Here is a 20,641-nt window from a genome sequence, read left to right as displayed (position 1 = left end):
ATAGTGCCGTGGGATTTTTTATGTCCACCTGAGAGGGTAGACGGGGCCTCGGTTTAATGTCTCAGCTGAAGGACGGCACCTCCGACAATGCAGCACTCCCTCAGTACTGAACTCTGGAGTGGGACTTGAACCCACAACCTTCTGACAAGAGATATGTGTGTTACAACTGAGCCAAGATTGACTTCTATAACAAAATATAAGCTGGCCAATAGTGAAGATGGGTATCCTAAATCTGTGATTGTTAGATTTTTGCTTGCCAAGGTTATTAAGGGATATGGGCCCCGAAATTCACAGTCCCGGGAAGGACTGGTCCTGCCCGTTTCCGGTGGCCATTTGTCAAAATCGAATGGCCGCCACTTTGGGCTGAACTGGCCGCCCCAACATCGATTTGGCCCGTGAGGTCTTGCAGCGGTGTGGGCCACTGCCGACTCTCGAGGCGGTGTGGGGCTTACGGCAGTAGTGACGGCTAAAAGAATGCACCGCTGCCGCTCTACCCCCAGACCCATTTTCAGCGTGGAGAAGCTGGCCCTTCAGCTGACGGTGACCCCGCCAACTTTTAGGGCAGAGTGGCAGAGATCTCGGAGCCATGGGAGCAGAGAGAGACAAGAAGGTAAGGTCCAAACCTGAGGATGTCCAGCACAGAATCCGCACTCAAGGGAAGAGGGGAAGAGAGAAAGGGGGGAAGAGAGAGAGTGAGAGAGAAAGAGAGTGTGAGAGAGGGAGAGGGAGGGAGAGAGGGAGAAGAAAAGAGGGTGAAAGAGAGAGAGAGAGGAAAAGAGAGAGGGAGAGAGGGAGAGAGGGAGAGGGAAAGAGAGAGGGTGGGAGAGAGAGGGAGAGGGAAGGGAGCAAAAGAGAAAGGAGAAAGCGATAGAAGTGAGGAAAGGGAATGAGAAACAGAATGAGAAAATGTGATTGGGAGAGAGAGATATAGGAATAGAGAAATAGAAAATGGGGAAAAAACTATAGAGAGAGAGAGAGAAATAGACATCCCGAGATTCACAGAGAGAAAACAGAACACTCAATCCAGGGGCTCAGACTGGAAACATTGCCCCAGCTCAGCTTTCCGAGCGGTAACAAATGGTAATCTGTTCCACCTCCGCCTCTTCTAGGCTAGATCCAAGGTCATCCCATCCTCTGTCATTGAACTACAGTAAGCAGACGATGCTTGCGTCTGCACACACTCGGAGGCCAAACTCCAAGCCATCGTCAACATCTTCACCGAGGGGTGCGTAAGAATGGGACTTACACTAAACATCTGTAAGACAAAGGTCCTCCACCAACCTGACCCCGCCACACAGCACTGCCCCCCAGTCATCAAAATCCACGCTGAGGCCTTGGACAACGTGGACCACTTTCCATACCTCGGGAGCCTACTGTCAGCAAGGGCAGACATCGATGACGGCGTCCAACACCGCCTCCAGTGTGTCAGCGCAGCCTTCGGTCACCTGAGGAAGAGAGTTCTTGAAGACCAGGACCTCAAATCTGGCACCAAGCTTATGGTCTACAGGGCAGTAGTAATACCCGCCCTCCTATATGGCTCAGAGACATGGACTATTTCCAGCAGACACCTCAAAGTGCTGGAGAAGTACCACCAGTGCTGCTTCCCCAAGATCCTGCAAATCCATTGGGAGAATAGATGCACCATCAATGTTCTCGCTCAGTCCAACATTGCCAGCATTGAAGCACTGATCACACTTGATCAACTCCGTTGGGCGGGCCACATCGTTCGCATGCCAGACTTGAAACTCCCAAAACAAGCACTCCTCTCGGAGCCTCGACACAGCAAGCAAGTCCCAGGTGGGTAGAGGAAATGCTTCAAGGACACCCTCAAAGCCTCCTTGCTAAATTGCAACATCCCCACCGGCACCCTGGGAATCCTTGGCCCAAGACCGCCCAAAGTGGAGGAAGAGCATCCAGGAGAGCGCTGAGCACCTCGAGTCTCGTCGCTGAGAGCATGCAGAAACAAAGCGCAGACAGGGAAGGAACGTGTATCACCCCAGTCTCCCTACCCACCTTTTCCTTCAGCCACTGTCTGCACCATTTGTAACAGAGACTGTAGGACCCACATTGTGTTATGCATGTAACTATGTAATAATTGTCACCAGAGAGCGCGACTGTTGGAGTCCTAATGGTCACCTGCACACACGTGCAGAGCCACTATAAAAGGTTGGCTGCCATGTTGTTTAGCCACTCTGAAGCTGTAATAAAGAAGACTAAGGTCACACTAAGTTTAGCTCATAGTACTCAGCCTCGTGGAGTTCTTCTATACACAACAACTGGCGACGAGTAACAGAGTACAAACCTTCACGCAACCATAACTCCCATTGGAATATTAGAGAGATTCATAGAGGGTGATGATTGGGAAGCCTTCGTCAAGCGTCTCAACCAGTACTTCATGGCCAACGAGCTGGAAGGAGACACTAACGCGGCCAACCGCAGGGCGGTTCTCCTCACCGTCTGTGGGCCTGAAATATACGGCCTCATCAAGAATCTGCTCGCACCGACAAAACCAATGGAGAAGGAATATACAAAGTTGTGCAAGCTGATTTGGGACCACCTCAAGCCAAAGGAGAGTATCCTCATAGCCAGATATCGTTTTTACATGCACCATCACTCCGGGGGCCAGGACTTGGCGGATTATGTCGCCGACCTGAGACGCCTCGCGGGACCTTGCGATTTTGGAGCTGCGTTAGGGCAAATGCTGCGGGACTTTTTCGTGCTGGGCATCAGCCACGAGGTCATTCTTTGAAAGCTACTGGCTGCCGAAACCCGAGATCTGAGCAGGGCCATCGCGATCGCCCAGGCATGCATGGCTACGGACGATAACACCAAAAAGATATCTTCTCAACATCAAAGTTCACCGGCAAGTACTGTGCATAAAATTACGTCGCTAGCAAACCGAACTGCATTTGGCAGGGCCTTTACGTCTGCGGCTGCAAGACCTGTGATGACTCAGAGTCCGCCATGTGAATCCATTAGCACCGTGTTGGCGCTGCGGGGGTAATCATCGGGCCCATCAATGTCGATTCAAGCACTACGTGTGCAAAGGCTGCGCTATGATGGGGCACCTCCAGCGAATGTGCAAACGTGCTGCGAAATATCATGTGGCAGAGGATGATTGATCAGGCGGGGATCACGCAGCACAGGCAACTCAACCTGAGGAAGAAATGTATGGGGTACATACCTTCATCACCAAGAGCCCTCCTATAATGCTGAAAGTCAAATTAAATGTAGTTCCAGTATCCATGGAGTTGGATATGGGTGCGACTCAGTCAATAATGAGCCAGAAGGCTTTCGAGAAACTGTGGGACAATAAAGCACAAAGGCCCAAACTGAGCCTGATTAATGCAAAGCTGCGTACCGACACCAAAGAGCTCATACCAGTCATTGGAAGTGCAGCAGTGAAGGTATTGTATAATGGAGCTGTGCATGACCTATCAGTGTGGATTGTTCGAGGCAATGGCCCAATGCTGTTCAGCAGAAGCTGGCTAGAAAAGATTAGATGGAATTGGAACAATATCAAAGCACTATCTTCAGTGGATGATGCCTCGTGTGCTCAGGTGCTGAGCAAGTTTCCCATGCTATTCGAACCAGGCATCGGCAACTTCACAGGCGCCAAGGTACAGATCCATCTAGGCCCCAATGCATGGCCCATCCATCACAAGGCTCAGGCGGTTCTGTACATGATGAGGGAGAAAGTCGAGATCAAACTGGACAGACTCCAACGCGAAGAAATCATATCGCCAGTCGAGTTCAATGAATGGGCCAGTCCAATTGTTCCGGTGTTGAAAAGCAATGGCATGGTCAGAATCTGCGGAGACTAGAAGGTAGGATGACCTATTCGCAACGTTAGCAGGGGGTGGGAGTCAGTCACCAAGTTGGACCTAACCTCCGCCTACATGACACAGGGGCTGGCTGAATCTTCGAAGAGACTGACGTGCATCAACGCACATAAAGGACTGTTTATATACCACAGGTGCCCTTTCAGGATTCGCTCGGCTGCAGCCATTTTCCAGAGACACATGGAAAGTTTGCTGAAATCTGTTCCGTGCACCATTGTGTTTCAAGACAAAATCCTGATCACTGGTCGTGACACCATCGAACATCTACACAACCTGGAAGAGGTTCTAAGTTGCCGAGACAGAGTGGGACTCAGGCTGAAACGCTCCAAGTGTGTTTTCTTGGTACCAGAAGTCAAATTTTTGGGGAGAAAGATTTCAGCAGACGACATCAGGCCCACAGGCGCAAAGACCGAGGCCATCAAGAATGCACCCAGACCACAGAATGTGATGGAGCTGCGTTCGTTCCTGGAACTCCTCAACTATTTTGGTAACTTTCTACCCGGAATGAGCACGTTGATCGAGCCTTTGCACATGTTGCTAAGTAAGGGTGATGACTGGGTTTGGGAAAAATCTCAAGACACAGCTTTTGAGAAGGCCAGGTACCTGCCATGATCAAATAAGTTACTTGTACACTATGAACCATGTAAACGTTTAGTGCTAGCTTGTGATGCCTCATCGTACGGGGTCGGCTGTGTGTTACAGCAAGCCAATGTATCGGACAACCTCCAATCGGTTGCATACGCATCTAGAAGTCTGTCTAAGGCTGAGAGAGCCTATAGTATGGATGAGAAAGAGGCATTAGCATGTGTATGGGCGGTTAAGAAAATGCACCAATACCTATTTGGACTTAGGTTTTAATATATCCTTACTATACAGTATAAATGCACACGAGGCCCATACTTGAGAGAAGTTCACTCTGTGACCAGTTACATTTATGACCAAGACCTCAAGAGACAGATGGTGGGTGGAGCTTCCCCTTTTATACCTGAAAGTCCAGGTTAGGAGTGTCTCCCACAAGTTCGCCCCCTGTGGTCAGTGTTCACAAGGTGTACAACTTATGTCAGCTTATACAAGGGTTACAATGACAGTTGAATACATGACATCACCTCCCCCACAAAGTCTTATTGGGATCACAAGTTAAGGCTCTCTGGTGGTTTACGCTTCCTTGTAGAGCGCCTGAGTTGGGGCTCCGGTTGTTGGGCACTGGCCTGAGTGTCTGCTGTTTGCGGTGCCTCAGGCCTGTCCGGACTGCCCACAGTGACTGGGCTCTCCTCCACTTGGTTCCGGTGTTTGATCACCTGTGGTGGAGTAAACTCTATGTCATCTTCTTCCTCTGCTTCTTCTATGGGGTTGCTGAACCTCCTTTTAGTTTGATCCACGTGTTTGTGGCAGATTTGTCCATTGGTAAGTTGAACTACCAAAACCCTATTCCCCTCTTTGGCAATCACAGTGCCTGCAAGCCATTTGGGCCCTGTAGCATAATTAAGAACAAAAACAGGGTCATTGACATCAATACATCGCGCCCTCGCATTCCTGTCATGGGAATCACATTGTGACTGACGCCTGCTCTCAACAATTTCTTTCATAGTAGGGTGTATAAGGGATAACCTGGCTTTGAGCGTCCATTTCATTAGCAGCTCTGCGGGTGGAACTCCTGTGAGCAAGTGTGGTCGGGATCTATTGGCCAACAGGAGGCGTGATAAGCGGCTTTGTAGGGAATCCCCTTGGATTCTGAGCATCCCCTGTTTGATTATCTGCACTGCTCGTTCCACCTGGCCGTTTGAGGCAGGCTTGAACGGTGCCGTTCTGACATTGTTGATAGCATTGCCTGCCATGAAGTCCTGGAATTCAGTGCTTGTGAAGCACGGGCCATTGTCGCTGACCAAGACGTCCGGTAGACCATAGGTGGCGAACATTGCCCATAGACTTTCTACCATAGCAGAGGATGTGCTTGAATTTAAAATGCACACTCAATCCATTTGGAGTAGGCGTCTACTACAACCAAAAACACTTTTCCCATGAAAGGACCTGCGTAGTCCCCATGGATGCGTGACCATGGCTTGGCGGGCCAGGACCAGGGGCTAAAGGGAGCTTCCCTGGGTGCGTTGCCCAGCTGAGCACACTTGTTGCACCTGCGAACACAAAGTTCCAGGTCTGCTTCTATCACTGGCCACCAAACGTGTGACCTGGCAATTGCCTTCATCATGACAATGCCCGGGTGCTCATTGTGAAGTTCTCTGATAAACACCTCTCTGCCCTTCTGGGGCATGACTACTCGGTTTCCCCACAGTAGGCAATTGGCCTGAATCGAGAGTTCATCCTTGCGCCAATGAAACGGTTAAAATCCTCAGGACATGCCCCGTACATGGCTGCCCAGTCCCCATTCAGGACACATTTCTTAACTAAAGACAGTAGCGGGTCTTTATTTGTCCAGACCTTAATCGAAAGCTTCAACAGCCATGACCATCTCAGCAGCATGCTCAGCTGTCCCCTCAGTGGTGGCTAGTGGTAGCCTGCTGAGTGCATCGGCACAGTTTTCGGTGTCCGATATGTGCTGAATTGTGTATTCATAGGCGGCTAATGTAAGTGACCACCTCTGTATGCGGGCCGATACTTTCGCATTTATGGCCTTGTTGTCGGCCAAAAGGGACGTTAGGGGTTTGTGATCTGTCTCCAGCTCAAATTTCCTGCGAAACAGGTACTGGTGCGTATTTTTTACTGCATATACACATGCTAGCGCTTCCTTTTCTACCATCCTGTTGCCCCTTTCTGCCCCTTATGACTTCTGGAGTCATAAGCTACCGGCTGTAACTGACCATTGGCATTCACAAGCTGCAACACAAACCCAACCCCATAGGACGACGCATCGTACTTTAAAATTAATTTCTTACACGGGTCATATAATGTGAACAGTTTGTTGGAGCATAACAAATTGCATGCTCTATCAAAAGCCCTTTCCTGGCTGTGCCCCCAGACCCAATCGTGACCTTTGTGTAGGAGCACGCGTAGCGGCTCTAACAGTGTGTTCAATTTGGGAAGAAAGTTACCAAAATAGTTCAGGAGCCCCAGGAACGAACGCAGCTCCATTGTGTTACGGGGTCTGGGTGCGCTCTGGATCGCTTCCGTTTTGGATGCAGTAGGTCTGATCCCGTCTGCTGCTACCCTCCTCCCCAGGAATTCTACCTCTGGAGTTAAGAAGACGCACTTTGCCTTTTTCAGTCGCAGCCCTACCCAGTCCAGTCTGCTTCGCACCTCCTCCAGGTTGTGGAGGTGTTCTTCAGTATCGCAACCCGTGATGAGGAAGTCGACTTGAAAAACCACCGTCCTTGGAATCGACTTGAGGAGGCTTTCCATATTTCGCTGAAACATCGCGGCGGCCGAACGAATCCCGAACGGACATCTGTTATACTCAAACAACCCCTTGTGTGTCGTGATGGTGGTCAGCTTCTACGACTCACTCGCCAGCTCCTGGGTCATGTAAGCTGAGGTCAGGTCCAATTTTGAAAAAAGTTTGCCACCGGATAGCGTCGCAAAGAGGTCCTCCGCTCTCGGTAGCGGGTACTGGTCTTGGAGTGACACCCGATTGATGGTGGCCTTGTAATCACCACATATCCTGACCGACCCATCCGCCTTGAGCACCGGCATGATCGGGCTCGCCCAGTCACTGAATTCGACTGGCGAGATGATGCCTTCACTCACCTTCTATCTTTTCCCGCATCACATAAGGCACCGCTCTGGCCTTGTGGTGTACTGGCCTGGCGTCCGGGTATATGTGATTCACTACCTTGGTCCCCATGAAAGTGCTGATGCCGGGTTGAAACAATGAGTCAAATTTGTCCAGGACCTGTGAGAATGATACTCCCTTCACAGAATAAATTGCATTGACATCGCCCCATTTCCAGTTCATGACAGGAAGCCAACTCCTCCCCAGTACGCGGGACCATCCCCTGGGACAATCCAGAGTGGCAACCTGTTCTCCGAATCTTTGTGGGTCACGACTACCGTGGCGCTGCCTAGCACCGGAATGATCTCCTTTCTATATGTCCGTAGCAGTGCGTCAATCGGCAATAATTTTGACCTCATGGCCTTGGACACCCACAACCTTTCGAACTGTTTGATACTCAACAGGGAGTGGCTGGCCCCCGTGTCCAGCTCCATTAATACTGGGATGCCGTTGAGGAGCACTTTCATCATTATCGGTGGCGTCCTGGTGTATGAACTGTATATGTGCTCCACATGAACTTCAGCTTCCAGCGATTTCCCCCAGTATTCATTTGGCCTCGTAGGGCTTACATCGGGCCCGTCTTCCTCGTACATCAACCTGGCTGCAGGCTTCCTGCACATACGCGCCAAGTGACCACTGACATTGCAGCTTCTGCAGGTATATTGCTGATACCTGCAAGCTCTGGCTGGGTGTTTGCCTCCACACCTCCAACATGAGCTGGAGGCCCCGTTGTTGGAAACAAAAGGTCCATTACCAGTCGATCGTCTCTGACTGTCTCTGTAACTGTCCTTAAGTGCACCGTTAACAGGTGTTGATGGCCCCATTACTGGCCGCATTGTCCATTGTGATGGCATGAATCACCATTCAGCTAGCAATTTTCTCTGTTGAATTCCCCCTTTGGGTTCGACTGCATGCTGGGGCATGTCCGATTGCCCTTGTCTGCCCAGAGAACTGTGTGCCGTGTTAACAATGTTGACTCCCTAGTCGTTTGCCACATTTGTGCCAAGATTTTTGCCATAAATCATTCTGGTCTCTTTCTCCGCTGAGATAATTGTCTGGGCTATCAGAGCCGCCGCTTCCAAGGTCAAGTCTTTGGTCTCAATCAATTTCCTGAAAACCCCAGCGTGCCCGATGATAAAAAAGTCTTGCAGCATCTCTGCTCTGCATGCATCTGGGAACTTACATCGGCTCGCCAGTCGCCGGAGATCTGCCACGAAGTCTGGAACGCTTTGCCCTTCTCGCCACTGATGCGTGTAAAACCCATGTCTCGCCATGTGCATGCTGCTCGTCGGTTTAAGGTGTTCCCCAATCAACTTACTGAGCTCTTCAAATATCTTGTCCGCCAGCTTCTCTGGCGCTAGAAGGTCCTTCATCAGGGAGTATGTTCTGGATCCACAAACCGTCAGGAGATGAGCCCTGCGTTTGTCGGCCGAATCCTGTCCCAACCATTCCTTAGTGACAAAACTTTGCTGTCCTCTCTCAATAAAGTCAACCCAATCATCACCAACACAGTCCCTCTCTTCTGTGCTGCTAGTGGCCATGCTCACGTGGTTTAAATCCCAGTTTCTTGTCGCCAATAACATGTCCTTACTATACAGTATAAATGCACACGAGGCCCATACTTGAGAGAAGGTCACTCTGTGACCAGTTACCCTTATTACCAAGACCTCAAGAGACAGACGGTGGGTGGAGCTTCCCCTTTTATACCGGAAAGTCCAGGTTAGGAGTGTCTCCCACAATTTTGCCCCCTGTGGTCAGTGTTCTCAAGGTGTACAACCTAGGTCAGCTTATACATGGGTTACAATGACAGTTGAATACATGACAGCTTTGAGCTTGAAACTGACCACAAGGTGCTCATTTTGCTGTTTTCAGAGAGCAAATGTATAAATGCCAATGCTTCGTCCCGCATCCAAAGATGGGCGCTAACATTATCCGCTTATGACTATGTTATCTGCCACAGACCAGGCACTGAAAACTGTGCCGATGTTCTCCGCCAGCTACCATTACCCACCACTGAGGTTGAAATGGCGCAGCCTGCTATTGGTCATGGATGCTTTTGAGAGCAAGGGGTCACCCGTCACCGCTCGCCAGACCATGACCTGGACCAACCAGGATCCTGTGCTATCATTCGTAAAGAGTTGCGTCCTAAATGGGAACTGGTCGGCGTTCCTGGGGAAATGCAAGTTGAAATTAAGCCGCTTCACCGACGCAAAGATGAAATGCCCATCCAGTCGGATTGTCTCTTATAGGGTAATCGTGTGGTTTTGCCAAAAGAAGGCAGGGAAACATTTATACGTGACCTACACAGTACCCACCCAGGCATTGTCATGATGAAGGCAATTGCCAGGTCACATGTTTTGTGGCCTGGCATTGATTGGACTTGGAGTCTTGCGTGCATCAGTGCAATACTTGCTTGCAACTGAGCAATGCACCAAGGGAGGCTCCACTGAGTCTATGGTATTGGCCCTCCAAACCGTGGTCCAGGATCCACGTAGATTTTGCCGGCCCCTTTCTAGGAAAGATGTTTTTAGTAGTTGTGGACGCTTACTCCAAATGGATTGAATGCGTAATCATGTCATCCAGCACGTCCACAGCAACCTTTGAAAGCCCCCGGGCCATGTTTGCCACCTCTGGCTTGCCCGATGTCCTTGTCAGCGACTATGGACCGTGTTTCACAAGCTTGGGATTGGAGTTTATGACCCGCAATGGCATCAAGCATGTCATGTCTGGAATTTTTTGAGGATGTAACTAGCAGAGTGGACAAGGGGAAAGTATTTATACTTTCAAAAGGCTTTTGATAAGGTCCCGCACAAGAGATTGGTGTGCAAAATCAAAACGCATGATATTGGGGGGAATGTACTGACGTGGATAGAGAACTGGTTGGCAGACAGGAAGCAGAGAGTCGGGATAAACGGGTCCTTTTCAGAATGGCAGGCAGTGACTAGCGGAGTGCCGCAGGGCTCAGTGCTGGGACCCCAGCTCTTTACAATATACATTAACCATTTAAATGAAGGAATTGAGTGTAATATCTCCAAGTTTGCAGATGACACTAAACTGGGTGGCGGTGTGAGCCGTGAGGAGGATGCTAAGAGGCTGCAGGGTGTCTTGGACAGATTAGGCGAGTGGGCAAATGCATGGCAGATGCAGTATAATGTGGATAAATGTGAGGTTATCTATTTTGGGGGCAAAAACACGAAGGCAGAATATTATCTGAATGGCGGCAGATTAGGAAAAGGGGAGGTGCAATGAGACCTGGGTGTCATGGTTCATCAGTCATTGAAAGATGGCATGCAGGTACAGCAGGTGGTGAAGAAGGCAAATGGTATGTTGGCCTTCATAGCTAGGAGTACAGGAGCAGGGAGATCTTACTGCAGATGTACAGGGCTCTAGTGAGGCCTCATCTGGAATATTGTGTTCAGTTTTGGTCTCCTAATCTGAGGAAGGGCATTCTTGCTATTGAGGGAGTGTAGCGAAGGTTCACCAGACTGATTCCAGGGATGGTTGGACTGTCATATGAGGAGAGACTGGATCAACTGGGCCTTTATTCACTGGAGTTTAGAAGGATGAGAGGGGATCTCATAGAAACGTATAAGATTCTGACGGGACTGGACAGGTTAGATGCGGGAAGAATGTTCCCGATGTTGGGGAAGTCCAGAACCAGGGGACATAGTCTTAGGATAAGAGGTAAGCCATTTAGGACTGAGATGAGAAGAAACCTCTTCACTCAGAGAGTTGTTAACCTGTGGGATTCCCTGCCGCAGAGAGTTGTTGATGCCAGTTCATTGGATATATTCAAGAGGGAGTTAGATATGGCCCTTATGGCTAAAGGGATCAAGGGGTATGGAGAGAAATCAGGAAAGGGGTACTGAGGTGAATGATCAGCCATGATCTTATTGAATGGCGGTGCAGGCTCGAAGGGCCGAATGGCCTACTCCTGCATCTATTTTCTATGTTTCTATGTTTCTATGCTCCACTTAAGCCCACGTCTAACAGTCAAGCGGAGCGGGCAGTCCAAACAATCAAGCAGAGCATGAAACGCATGATGGACTCGCTTGTCTAGCATTCTGCTCAGTTACTGGGCGTGACCCCGCTCACTCACCGGGGATCCACCAGCAGAATTGTTAATGAAGAGAGCCCTCAAAACCAGGCTCTCCCTAGTCCAGCCAGATCTTCATGATCACGTGGAAACCCGGTGACACCGGCAGAACATGTACCACGATCGCAAGGCTGTTTCACGTGACTTTGATGTTAATGGCCCTGTGTTTGTCTGAATTACGGACATGGTCCCAAGTGGGTTGCTGGCACTGTTTTGGCCAAGGAAGGGAATAAGGTATTAATAATCAAACTGTTAAATGACCAAATGTGCAGAAAGCATTTAGATCAGACCAAATAGCGATTTGCTGACAACCAGGAACGACTTGAGGAGGACATCACCATCTATGATCCACCAACACACACCCAACCAGCAATCGACCTCGCTGTCAATCACCAGGAGGAACCCACCATTCCTGCCAGTCCGGCAGACCAGCTGCGGTGCAGTGCAGCAATGGTCCGACCAACTCACACAGGCCAGGGTTTGAACTTAGATGATCAACCAGGGAGTGAAGGCCTCCGGATCGCCTCAACTTGTAAATAACTTCTATCGAAGACTTTGAGGGGGAGTGGTTATGTATGTAACTATGTAATACTTGCCACTGTTGGAGTCCTAATAGTTATGTCTCAAATAAGGCAATATGACTGTAGATGTGAGTAAGTATGACCTTAGTCTCTTTATTCTAACTCCAGAGTACTAGTACAGCATGGGAGGCCTGCTTTTCTACAGTGCCCCCAAGGGATGTTGGGATCCCTTGGGACTCCAACAGATATGCCCTCTGGTGGCGATAGAATGCTGGTTATATAGTGTTGCATACATAACATCACTCGATCCCAAAGTTAATAATACACTTATTTACAGGGTGAGACGATCCGGGGCTTTCTGCTCCTTAGTCGATCATCTCGGTACAAACACCAGTGCAGGTGAGTTGGTTGGGCTTTCGCTAGGCTGCTGCACAGCTGGCCTTGTTGGGCTACTGGGGATGGTGAGTTCAGCTTTGTGGTCAACCGTGATGTCAGTTACCATTTGTGTGTGTGTATGGGAGGGTCGAAGTTGGTGCTGTTCTCTTCAGGTTGCTCGTGGCTGTCTGTGAATCGCAGTTTGCTTTGGTCTAAATGCTTTCTGCAAGTTAGTCCATTTGCGAGTTTGACCTGAAACACCCTACTCCTTTTTTTGGCTAATACAGTGCCAGCAAGCCATTTGGGACCATGTCCATAGTTGGGTACAAATACAGGGTCATTGACTTCTTTATCGCGTGACAAATTTGTGTGATCATGGTACATGCTTTATTGATGCCGCCTGCCCTCGACGTGATCATGGAGATCAGGGTGGACTAGAGAGAGCCTTGCTTTGATTGCCCTTTTCATGAGCAGTTCGGCAGGGGAACCCTGGTGAGCAAGTGGGGTCTTGTGCGGTAGCTAGCAGGACTCGGGACAGGCGGGTCTGCAGAGAGCCTTCCGACACGTGTTTCAAGCTTTGCTTGATGGTTTGGACTACCCGTTTTGCCTGGCCGTTGGATGCGGGCTTGAACGGGGCAGGTGTGATGTGCTTGATCCCATTGTGGGTCATGAATTCCTTGAATTCGGCGCTGGTGAAACATGGCCCATTGTCGCTGACAAGGACATCAGGCAGGCCGTGCATGGCAAACATGGCTCGTAGGTTTTCGATGGTGGCAGTGGACGTGCTTATAGACATTATTACACACTCAATCCATTTTGAATAAGCTTCCGCAACAACCAAGAAAATTTTGCCTAGAAACGAGCCAGTGAAGTCAACGTGGATCCTCGACCACGGTTTGGAGGGCCATGACCACAAACTTAGCGGTGCCTCCCTGGGTGCATTGCTCAGTTGAGAGCAAGTGTTGCATTGGCGCACGCAAGACTCCAAATCTGAGTCGATGCCGGGCCACCACATATGGGATCTGGCTATAGCTTTCATCATTACTATGCCTGGGTGGGTACTGTGTAGGTCGCGTATGAACGTTTCCCTGCCTTTCTTGGGCAAAATCACGCGATTACCCCACAAAAGACAGTCCGCCTATATGGACATTTTGTCTTTACGCCGCTGGAATGGTTTGGTCTCTTCATGCATCTCTGCTGGGACGCTGGACCAGCTCCCATGGAGGACACAGTTTTTTTTACAAGGGACAGTAAAGGATCGTGGCTGGTCTTGGTCCTGATCTGGCAGGCCGTAACAGGTGACTTTTCATTTTCAAATGCATCCATCACCAAGAGCATGTCTGTAGGCTGTGCCATTTCCACCCCGATGGTGAATAATGGTAGCCGACTGAGGGCGTCAGTGCAGTTCTTTGTGCCTGGCCTGTGGCGAATTACATAGTTATATGTAGACAGCGTGAATGCGGATGCGAGTAGGTTCATTGGTATTAATACCTTTGCTCTCTGAGAATAGTGATATCAGCGACTTATGGTCAGTTTCTAACTCAAACTTAAGCCCAAACAGATATTGATGAATTTTATTTACCCTATAAATGCATGCCAGAGCTTCTTTTTCAATCGTGCTGTAGGCCCTTTCGGCCTTGGACAAGCTCCTATATGCATAAGCGACCGATTGCAATGTTCCCGATTCGTTTGCTTGTTGTAACACACACCTGACCCCTTACGAAGATGCATCGCAAGCTAGCACTAAACGTTTACATGGATCATACAGGACAAGCAGTTTGTTGGAACATAACAGATTTCGGGCTTTCTCAAAAGCTGTTTCTTGTGATTTCCCCCATACCCAGTCATCTTCCTTGCATAGCAACATGTGAAGGGGTTCTAGCAAAGTGCTTAACCCGGGTAGGAAATTACCGAAATAATTGAGGAGTCCCAGGAACGACTGCAGCTCCGTCACGTTCTGTGGTCTCAGCGCGTTCTTGATGGCCTCCGTCTTGACATCGGTGGGTCTGATGCTGTTTGCCATGATTCTTCTCCCTAAGAACTCTGGCGTCAGGAAAACATATTTCGAGCGTTTCAACCTGAGTCCCACATGATCTAGCCAACTTAGAACCTCTTCCAGGTTCTGCAAGTGTTCGATGGTGCCCCGACTTGGTACAGCATGGGAGACCTGCTTATATACAGTGCTCCCAAGGGATACTGGGATCCCTTGGGACTCCAACAGATACACCCTCTGGTGGTGGTAGAATGTTGGTTATATAGTGTTGCATACATAACACTAATGGTCACCTACACATGTGTGCAGGGCCAGAATAAAAGGTTGGCTGCCATGTTGTTTAGGCACTCTGGAGTTGTAATAAAGAAGACTAAGGTCATACTAAGTTTAGCTCACAGTACTCAGCCTCGTGGAGTTCTTCTATACAAAACATATTGGACTGTTCAGTCACCTGAGAACTCACTGTTAGAGTGGAAGCATGCTTTCCTCGACTTCGATGGACTGCCTATGATGATGTTACGCCTGCCTAACCTGCGACTTCGCCTCAGTGGCTGCATGATGTGTCTGGGAAGGCTGCTGTGTTCCCTGTGTGGAAGCTGCAGATGTCCTTCCAGGATGTCCTCGAGCGGCTTTGGGCCTGAAAGGGCCGGCTGGAGACGAGGAGGGTTCAGTCTGACTTGGCTCGGGAAAGGCCATGTGTGGAGGCACTGGCGGAGTGACAGGGTCTGGGGCCAGGAATGCTGTAAGCCGGAGGGAGCACATCATCCGTATCCTGGGCCGAGGAGCCTGAATAACTCACCAGGGGCGGCACATCACCACCACCACCAATCTGAGGGAGCTCAGGTCGGTGCTGTGGCGCCACACCGGAAGGTCCCCCGTGGTCCATGGTGGACCCAGCCGCGAAAGCAACACTGAGGTCTCAGGGGGCATCCAGCTGAGACTGCATGCAAGCAGCCACAGTCTGAAAGCCACCAGATATGACAGCACTTAGACGCTCCATCAAATCTTGCAGGGCCGTGGCCATCCTTTCCAAAGCAGCACCGATTTGCTCGTTCCCTCGCGCCTGTGCTGCAATGGCAGCTGCCACATCACCCTAAGGGTGAATTTCCTGTGGGAATAACACCCCAATTAAGACTGCACACTTTCAGGTTTGAAGGCCTAATAAGACTGGAACACGTTTTTGTGGTCAAAAAGCTGAATTTGGATCCAATGACCGCTGCAAACTTTGCGACACTAATCGAGGAAAAAAGGCCTTAACACCACCAGCTTTCTGGCTGCATGGAATTTTGGCCCCATAGAGCCAAGGCGCGTGGATGGAATTAGAATACAAATCAGCCATGATCTAATTGAACAGGTTCGAGGTGCTGAATGGGCTACTCCTGTTCCTATGTTCTTATTCCCAAGGCACTGCCAGTACTGCTCTATAATCGGGTATTAGACACTGAATATGAGAGATGGAAACTGAATAACCCATTTAGTTTTGTGTATCTCGCATGGGACGTAACTCACCGCCAATTTACTGGGATACAGAGATGTGGAAATTGGGTCGTGGACGCGGCCCCTTACCGCCGGCGGTAGGCTGCAAACGGGCGGCAAAGGCCTACCGTCGTCGTTAAACGGTGTCCACTCCGGCTGAAATTGAGTCAGCTCCTTGGCAGAGGAGCCAAGAGGCAATGCTGCACCGGCTAAAGCCACCCGCGTGATGACGTCATCCAGCGTACAACGCCTCTGACGCCTCTGTCGCGATATTTGCTTTGCTCGGCTGCTGTACCGGCGGGTGGCTGTACGGCCAGGAAAAAGTGGTGGTTAAAGAGCGGTTGTCGGGCGGAATCACCCAGAAAGCAAGGTAAATGTTTCTCTTTATTTATTTCTGCATGTTTTCATTAGTTTTAAGAATGGGGAAGTGTGTGTGTGGATCGGAGAAGTTTTCGGGTTTTTTTCTTCCCATTTTTCTCCCTAGCATGGCAGCAGCCTCCCATTGTGGAATTGAGTCAGCCTCCTGAGCTCCCGCCCCATTGGTGCCGAGGATAGATGTGCAACGCCATGTTTTAGTGCTGCTCTCTCCTCTTTGGGAGTTAAAACTGAAGTTAGCAATTTGAGCCTGCGCCTAAAATCAGCACTCAGACGGTGACACCGCCTCAAAAACGGCCATAACTAATTTCAACCCCTCAACTTTTTAACTTACTACTTTTCCTTTTTGCTTTTGTATCATAACCAGTCACATCATATAACCATTCTCCTTTAAAATTATCTCTGCAATGCCACAACTTATGACCCAGTGAATGATTATTGTTCCTTCATAACAGAGAAAGCTTTTATAAAAAAACAACTTCATAAGTACGTACACAACTTTGTGGAATGAACACTCACAGAGGTGAACAAAAGATTTTCTTTATCCAGTCATTTTTTGAAGCAATCGCTATTTAAAAGAAGGCATGATGACCTAAAGAAGCAACCATTTGCTAAAATTAAGCTATCCACCAGCAAATTTTGCTCCCTTTGTTTCAGAAGATATTGGCTCCCGCTGCTGTTAGGGTCTACAGACACTCTCAAAGCCTGTCTTAATTACAAGGCTGCACGTGCAAGGCTGGTCAGTGAGAGTTGGCAAGCTATTCCATCATGGGGGGCAGCGCCGCCATGCCGGATCCTGTCCTCATCCCGAAATCAATACATGCGCACTTTTGAGCAGGAGGCATGCCGGATCCTGTCCTCATCCCGAAATCAATACATGCGCACTTTTGAGCAGGAGCGGGAATCCTGGGTGATTTTTTTCCCCTAGTAACAGCCACCATAGCACTGTTACTGCCAGCTGGGCAGAGATCAGCTAACGCTTCGCAGACTGGAAATCAAACCTCAAGTCCCTCTGGCCCGACTGACTCAGCTTCACACTGCCTTTACCAAGCGAGTCCATGTCAACGAATGCCTTCTGGAAATCCAAATACACCACATCCACTGGTTCTCCCTTATCCACCCTGCTCATTACATCCTCAAAGAACTCCAGTAAATTTCCCTTTCATAAAACCATGCTGACTCTGCTTGATTCAATCATGCTTTTCCAAATATCCTGCTACTGTGCACTAGGTCCGTGCAACAGAGCTGGTCTCCAGTCGTCTTGGTTAATTCTTGTCACTGGACCAAGACCTAGCTCTGTTAAGCTCATATGGTGGCTGGTGTGCAACGGCCACCACACGTTAAAAAAAATCCACGCACTGGCATCTACCACCCATGCAAGAGCCCAAAATTAAACCTTTAAGCAAAAGGTTCAGTTCCGGCAACCTTTTTAATTAGCATCTTTTTTAGACCCAAGGAGCAATAGAAAATGCTTCAGTTGTATCACAAAAAAATACTTGCATTTATACAACGCCTTTCACGAGCAACGGACATCCCAAACGGCTTTACAGCCAATGAAGTAGCTTTTGAAGAGTAGTCACTTAACGTTGTAATGTAATATGGGTCAACAAAATGTTGCCTTCAACCCAGGAATGCTCACAGGGACTGTTACCGTTGAGTATATTCAGGCAGACATCAATAGATTTTTGGATATTAAGGGAATCAAGGGATATGGGGTTAGTGCGGGGAGGTGGAGTTGAGGTCGAAGATCAGCCATGATTTCATTGAATGGCAGAGCAGGCTCGAAGGGACGAATGGCCCACTCCTGCTATTATTTATTATGTTCTTATATTATATATGGCCTGAGGAATGAAACAGAAAGAAAAATCTATCGACAGAACAGAGCTACAAATAGTCAAGTGTGAAAAATGTCTTCAGTCAGTCAGCTCTCATTGTTCCATTCGGGTCTCAGTGCGCTATTTATACAATCCATATAAACGCTATTTGGAACCGGCTAGTTTAACATTGTCGTGTTTGAGATGTCACTGGTTTAACGTGACGTCTAAACATTTGGAAAAATGACCGTGGAAAGGTGCAGTAATGGTGTGTACATACATGACTCATTCTCCTTTAGTTATTGGATGCAGAAATAAATATTTCAGACGTCAATGACAGCTGCCAGCAGTACCATAGAAATGGAGGCCAGGAGAAGAAGATATGAGAAGCAGAGTTTTATTTTTCTCAAATTAAAATGAAAATCGAATCTTTCCATTCAAAGTTGCACTTCTGGTCAAACTACAACAACAACTAGAATTACAACAACAACTGCCACTGGACAGGCTGCAATGCGAGGGCATCATCTCCACAGTGGAATTCAGCGAGTGGGCCAGGCTGATTGTTCCAGTACTCAAAAGTGATGGCACGGTAAGGATTGCGGCAATTATAAAGTAACTATTAATCGTTTCTCGCTACAGGACCAATACCCGCTACCAAAGGCAGATGACCTATTTGTGACACTGGCAGGAGGCAAGACGTTCACCAAACTCGACCTGACTTTGGCCTACATGACGCAGGAGAAGTCTTCAAAGGGCCTCACCTGCATCAACATGCATAAGGGACTGTTCATCTACAACAGATGCCCGTTTGGAATTCGGTCGGCTGCAGCGATCTTCCAGAGAAACATGAGAGCCTACTCAAGTCGGTACCACGCATGGTGGTTTTTCAGGATGACATATTGGTCACGGATCGGGACACCGTCGAGCACCTACAAAACCTGAAGGAGGTCCTCCGGCGACTGGATTGCGTAGGGCTGCGGCTGAAGAGGTCGAAATGCATCTTCATGGCAACAGAAGTGGAGTTTTTGGGGAGAAAGATCGCGGCAGATGGCATTCGGCCCACAGACGCCAAAACAGAGGCTATCAGGAACGCGCCCAGGCCACAGAACATCATGGAGCTGCGGTTGTTTTTGGGACTCCTCAACTATTTTGGTAACTTCCTACTGGGGTTAAGCACCCTCTTAGAGCCCTTCGATGTGTTATTGCGCAAAGGTGAGAACTGGGAATGGGGAAAAAAAACAAATAATTGTTTTTGAGAAAGCCAGAAACATTTTATGGTCCAACAAGCTGCTTGTATTGTATACCCCACGTAAAAAACTTGTGCTAGCATGTGATGTGTCGTCGTACAGAGTCGGGTGTGTATTACAACAAGCTAACGTTGCGGGGAAGTTGCAACCTGTCGTCTATGCCTCCAGGAGCTTGTCTAAGGCCGAGAGGGCCTGCAGCATGATTGAGAAAGAGGCATTAGCATGTGTGTTCAGGGTAAAGAAAATGCATCAGTACCTGTTTGGCCTCAAATTTGAGCTGGAACCCGATCACAAGCCCCTCAAATCTCTGTTCACTGAAAACAAGGGGATAAATACTAATGCCTCAGCCCGCATACAAAGGTGGGCACTCGTGCTATCAGTGTATATCTATACCATCCGCCACAGGCCGGGCACCAAGAACTGTGCGGATGCTCTCAGTCGGCTACCATTGCTCACAACGGGGGTGGAAATGGCACAGCCTGCAAACTTGTTGATGGTGGCACAGCCCGTAGACTTGTTGATGGTCATGGAAGCGTTTGAAAATGATAAATCACCTGTCACGGCACACCAGATTAGGACTTGGACCAGCCAAGATCCTCTGCTGTCCCTAGTAAAAAAACTGTGTACTGTATGGGAGTTGGGCCAGCATCCCTGTTGAAATGCAAGAGCGAATCAAGCCGTTCCAACAGTGAAAGGATGAGCTGTCCATTCAGGCAGACTGCCTGTCGTGGGGTAACCGCATAGTGCTACCCAAAAAGGGCAGGGAGACGTTCATCTCGGATCTCCACAGCACACACCCGGGTATAGTAATGATGAAAGCGATAGCCAGATCCCACGTGTGGTGGCCCGGTATCGACTCTGACTTAGAGTCCTGTGTACGGCAATGCAGCCTGTGTGCTCAGTTGAACAATGCGCCCAGAGATGCACCACTAAGTTTGTGGTCCTGGCCCTCCAGACCATGGTCGAGGATTCATGTCGACTATGCAGTCCTGTTTCTCGGTAAAATGTTCCTGGTGGTGGTGGATGCTTTTTCAAAATGGATTGAATGTGAAATAATGTCGGGAAGCACCGCCACTGCCACCATTGAAAGCCTGAGTGCCATGTTTGCCACCCACGGCCTGCCTGACATACTGGTCAGTGACAACAGGCCATGTTTCACCAGTGCCGAATTTAAAGAA

General features: G+C 49.1%; 1 long non-coding RNA gene across 1 annotated transcript in view; it reads left to right on the top strand.

Moving 5' to 3' along the window:
• The first annotated feature begins 16,319 nt into the window (after window positions 1–16,319).
• LOC139265206 (uncharacterized) overlaps window positions 16,320–20,641 on the top strand; it is a 34,023-nt gene continuing 29,701 nt past the window's right edge. Inside the window, exon 1 of the long non-coding RNA XR_011593505.1 lies at window positions 16,320–16,397. This is a non-coding gene — a long non-coding RNA (uncharacterized lncRNA). The remainder of the gene's footprint in view (window positions 16,398–20,641) is intronic.

The sequence above is a fragment of the Pristiophorus japonicus genome, chromosome 6 (assembly GCF_044704955.1).
Source record: "Pristiophorus japonicus isolate sPriJap1 chromosome 6, sPriJap1.hap1, whole genome shotgun sequence".
Taxonomy (NCBI): Eukaryota; Metazoa; Chordata; class Chondrichthyes; family Pristiophoridae; genus Pristiophorus; species Pristiophorus japonicus.
Note: the sequence above shows the minus strand (reverse complement) of the source record. Positions and strands in the feature narration are given on the sequence as shown.